The 5,746-nt window shown below is 33.4% G+C and overlaps 1 pseudogene; it reads left to right on the plus strand.

Annotated features, from left to right (window-relative positions):
• Positions 1-3,808: 3,808 nt before the first annotated feature.
• On the plus strand, positions 3,809-5,195 carry LOC129299850 (U-box domain-containing protein 26-like; annotated as a pseudogene).
• The last annotated feature ends 551 nt before the right edge of the window (positions 5,196-5,746 follow it).

Genomic DNA, 5,746 nt, shown 5'->3' on the forward strand with positions numbered 1-5,746 from the left:
TAATCTAGGTCCTCTTCCTCAAATATATTTTACAATAGGCCTTTAATCCTAATATTCCCGCTTATTATGAATTTCATGTGCATGTACAAATTAACGAGGTATTATCTCCTGTCTTATTGTAAGACTTCCAACGCCTCAATCAAAGAGTTATCAAATTTTCTTAAAAATAAAATAAACCTTTAATTTTACTTATTAAATAATTTTTTTCAAATTTATATTACACTCTTTCTCATAATTAATGAGTGAAAAAGAGTAATATAATATTAAAAAAACATAATTATCTAATACCCATAAAGTATGTTATATTAAGGACTAAACAATTCTCCTAGATGATGCCTTGTAATAAAAACTAGAGGGAGTATTTTTGTAGGAAGAATGACAGTTACGTCCCAAAATATTGAATTAATAACAATCAAGTTCCTAATAAATTTTTTTAAAATTAATCATAAATATCAATTTAAATAATTACAAACAAAATTTTTCAATACAATGTACGAATTACATTTGATAATTAAATACTTATTTATGCTTGAAACTCTTGAATAAGTAATTATCAATATTTTCTACTAATTTTTTTAAAAAATTATCCAATACTCCCTCTAGTCCTATTTATAGGATAGAGACAGAATAATTTTTTTAATCTTATTTATAAGTCACATCATTAAATTTTCATTACAAATTTTCTTACCTACCCTCCGTTGAATATTGAAGAGAAAAAGTTATTATTGAAGTATGTATATTTAATAAAGATAAAGTTAAAAAACTTATTAAATTTTAAGACAGAATTAATGATTTTTAAGATTTTCTTTCATACTGATAAAATATGTTGAGAGTGACTTATAAATAAAATAAAAAAATACTTAATTGTCATTAATTTTAAAATTCTAGACTCAACTGCCATCTTCGATATTTTTTAACCTTTGTTGATGGAAAGTCACATGTAATGGAGAGGGCTGTTATAAATTTGGTCATGATTATTTGGGGGGAAAATGGTTGAAACTTGAAATATCTGCCAAAATGCCGATGACGTGGCGGTGAGCAATTGAAGAACGTGGAGGAAAGGGATCCACCACTTAATTAATCAATGACACCATAATTAACGTTATCCACAATTCCACCTGAAGTTCCTCTGCCCTGCCATCTCAAGAAAACTGGTTCCCATCCAACCTGGACTCTATCCCTACCCGACCCCTCTTCCGCCTTTCCTTTGACTCTCTCCCACCACCCCTTTTCACATTAATTCACCTAAATTACAAAAACTTTAACAAAATTAAGATTTAATAATATTTTTTAATATTAACCTCCCCATTATATTCTCTCTAATATCTTTTCATAAATAAAATATTAAATGAAAGATATTTTTTAAAATTTATATTTTTATTTTAAAAATAAAAGTTATATAATGTATTAATAAGATTTATTGATATTGTAATTTTTTTAAAAGTATTTTATAATTTGAGACAAAAAAATATTTATCATATATTTTTTTGTAAATTAAATGGGAGAGAAAAAAGATGGATATCAATTGAGTTAATAAATTAATTTATTTTTTATCTAAAGAGTTTAAAGTTGGATTTTGAGAGCTCATTAACATTATGGCATGTTTTCAGGTAGAAAGCACTTATAGAGATATTCAAACCGCTTATAGATCATTTAACAACAGGTCCTTGCATCTGTTTTGGGATTTATTTTGTGATTTATACAAGGATACTATTTTTATACTTCGTAACAAGTTCATGATCTTCTATTTCACAACGGTATATGCATATTTGTATTCATTATTATTATCAAATTGGATAAAGAAAATGATTTGGGAAAAACCAGAAACACCAATCAAGCAATTTATAATTATTACGTAAAATTTGATTATCATTGCATCGTTTTTTTTTTTTGGAATCAGTAATGAATATGAATAGTATTTTAACATCCCGTTAATTAAACTATAAATACAATAATTCGCTGTTATATATGTGATCAGATTGAGAAAGCAAATATGCATACTGATACCTCCTTGACTCTTGATTATTAAAAAAAAAAAAATCTAGGCTCTAAACAGGGGAATGCGTGTGAGTTGAACTGGTCTTTCATGTGTTACAGTTGGAATCACCACTGATCTAGCTCACACACAAGTTGTTCTCACGAACATGACATTCCATATGCTTTTTGATAGATTGACACTTTAATAACAAAGACTTTTTGCTAGTATTCCCTTTTATTTATTAATATTTTCTCCAACAGAAGTGACAGCTGAATCATTTGGTCAAGCAAGTATATCAACTTTCTAACCCACTCTTTCCAATCTATCTCCTGGCTTAGCTACCACGAAGGATGTTTTAGCTAATTAAAAGCCCTTCCAGCCTTCACATATTCACCTTTGTTCCACGCAAAGCTCGCCGTACGTCCAGGTGTCAATCTATAAAACTCACAAATTTACTTAATTTTATATGATTTTTTTTATAAAATAAATACTCCATTCGTTAAAAAATATAAGATATTTTTAATTGATTCTCACTTCCAATAAATAATTACTTACTTTTAAATTAACTCTATTTTTTTATATTTACTTCTATTAAACATCCTATAATAAATATAAAATTACTATCAATAGGAATACTTTTAAAAAAAGTGATTATATTTTAAAAGATTAAAAATGCCTTATATTTTTGAACGTTTAACTCCTTAAAAAATGACTTACATTTTTAAATGAACGGAGTATGTAATTTTAAATATTTCATAAACAGATTCAACTTTTATTACTATATTTTTTAAAAAATTGTTAATATATTTTGTATGGTGTTATTCAAACAGTGCGTATTATAAAATCGAATGCAATGTCAACATGGCTTGACTTAATTAATTGAAGATGTTTAGACTAAATTTTACGTTTTCATATCTGGTCAAAAAGAAGTTTTACTTTTACATATAACGTTCATCAATCCCCTTTTGAGCTGTAATTAGATACATTTTTTCGTGAATTGCAAGCATAGTTTGTGACTCACATGATAAGTCATACTTTAAACTGGGAGCGATCGTGTAACAACATTAGAAGCATGAACAATAAGCTGTTTTCACAGCTTTAGGACTTTAATAATCATTATTAATATATTAATATATAAAATGTACACAAAATGAGATTATAGATAACACAACTTATCTTGAACTCAATATAAATGCAAGAACCACTTTAATTACTATAAAATTTATGACAAGTGGCAAGTCCTGATTTTTCATTTAACTTCAATGTACGTAAGACATGGAAGAATAAGAATTTATCTTGAACTTTATGTAAATACACAAAACTCATTACTTTTGAGTTTACTTAATTAAAATAAAATTTGTAACGAATCATATTATTTACAAGTACGATTTAATTTGTCCACTCAATCTGATACAGAGCAAAAATATCCAAATTTTAAAATACTTAAAATATCGTTGTTTTTATGTTGTAGAAATAATAGGTGACCCCAATTAATGGGACGCATTAGATTTAGTTCACGACGTTGCCTCAAGAAGAGAGTAAAGATGCAGCCTAAGCGCCTAACTACTGGCCAAAAAAAAAATGTAGCCTAACTATTTTAGGCGGCAAATGTGGGACCCCATCCGCAAACTTTCATTTGACCAGTGCCGTTCCTGACTCTCAACCCGGGTTAGGTTTCTTTTATACGACACGGCACGTGTCGTTTTAAGTCATATATATAGTACATGCCCCCTCTTCACCTTCTTTCACATCCGCATAGAAAAAGGAACCAAATCCCAAGCTTACCTTGCCAGAATTCTCAGAGCCTTCGGACTCAGCATTTTTCTCATTCCTCCTCCTCCTTCTGCAAATACAAATTTAAACACATTCGTCTCTTTTAAAACGAGAGGCACCATATGTCGATGAAGTTAGAGCCGTTGGATTTAGGAGTTCAGATTCCATACCACTTCAGATGCCCCATCTCCCTCGAGCTGATGCTTGAACCCGTTACTATATCCACGGGTCAGACCTACGACCGAACCAGCATCCAGTCGTGGTTTGCCGCCGGTCCAACAACCTGTCCCGTCACCAGAGCGACTATTTCTGATTTTACCCTCATCCCTAACCACACTCTTCGCCGCCTTATCCAAGACTGGTGCGTTTCCAATCGCGATTTAGGAGTCCAACGGATCCCGAGTCCGACCCAAGCCGCCCGCCCGGCTGTGGTTCGGACGTTGTTGAATCAAGCATCGTCGGGGACGAGTACTTCTCAGTCGCGTATCTCTGCGCTGCGACGGCTTAGAGGATTCGCTAGTGGCTCCGAGGACAATCGATCTCTAATTGGATCTCACAACGCCCGCCGGATTCTGCTAAATATCCTTTTGATGCAAATTCGGATTGTTTGGAGTTGAAGCACGAGTCTCTCGCGCTTCTGGTTTATTTTTCACTCGCTGAATCTGAATGGGTCTTCATCGCATCGGAACCAGAGAGAATCAAGTATTTGTCCCGCTTGCTGTTTCATTCCTCCATCGAAGTTCGAGTTAACTCAGCCACACTGATCGAGACCGTCGTGAGCGGGACCCGTTCGCCGGAGCTGCGTGCTCAAATCAGCAATGTCGATGAAATCTACGAAGGTGTTGTTGACATGTTGAAGAGTCCGGTTTCGCACCCTCGCGCTCTCAAGATTGGGATCAAGGCCTTGTTCGCTTTGTGCCTGCTGAAACAAGCACGACATAAAGCAGTGGCCGCCGGAGCGCCGGAGATCCTCGTCGAACGGCTTGGTGATTTCGAGAAATGCGAGGCCGAGAGAGCTGTGGTGACGATTGAGTTGCTTTGTCGAATTCCGGAGGGGTTGGCTGCATTTGCAGGTCATGCTCTGACGGTGGCCGCAGCTGGTGAAAACGATACTGAAGATATCAGACCGGGCGACAGAGCACGCAGCCGGAGCGCTACTGTCTCTGTGCTCGAAGTCGGAGGAGTGCCGGAGGAAGGCGGTGGCAGCGCGTGTGCTGACGCCGCTGCTATTGCTGGTGCAGAGTGATTGCACGGAGAGGGCAAAGAGGAAGGCGCAGATGTTGCTGAAGCTGCTTCGGGATTCGTGGCCAAGAGATTGTGTCGGAAACTCTGACGATTTTGCATGCAGCGAACTTGTAGTTCCCTTTTGACGATGCTGCTTGCTTCGTTTGGCGCATCCTCTCGAAAACTTCCTCCAAAATTTCCAGTTTCAGGGAAAAGCAGATCAGATCAGTCATGAATATGATTGAGAGTTTTAGGTTCATCAGTACATAATACTGCAAGAAATTTTTTTCTTTTATGGGTTCATTCATTCATTTTATGTAAGAATTGCTGGGAGTATAGAAAATCATCCCAAAGGTTTTATTTTGTAGAGACTAACTAATTTGAAGTGTTAAATTCTTTATTTCTATATGTTCATCGTGATTATTGTTGTCAAATTTTTAAGTTAATTGTATGAATTTATTGTTTAATATTTTTAATTTATAAAATTGTGTTAACTCACGCATAATCTCAAATTGAATAAAACTCAGTTAAACTTACTAATTGACTCTTTGAGTTTACGTTTTTAATTTATAAAATTGTATCAATCTACTCATAAATTTATTGTGTGAAACAAGTATATGTCGTGTAAAACTTGATTAATAGAAATGATAGGATTTTTTTTAATAAAAAATAAAACTGAAAAAATAAAAAATAATACTAATAAAAAAGAAAAAAATACTAAAAATAAGTTGCTTTATTTAAAATTTCTATGTTGAATATAATAATTTATGA

This window comes from Prosopis cineraria, unplaced genomic scaffold (assembly GCF_029017545.1).
Source record: "Prosopis cineraria cultivar Desert tree isolate PC_DT_omini unplaced genomic scaffold, ASM2901754v1 PC1327, whole genome shotgun sequence".
In the NCBI taxonomy this organism is placed as follows: Eukaryota; Viridiplantae; Streptophyta; class Magnoliopsida; order Fabales; family Fabaceae; genus Prosopis; species Prosopis cineraria.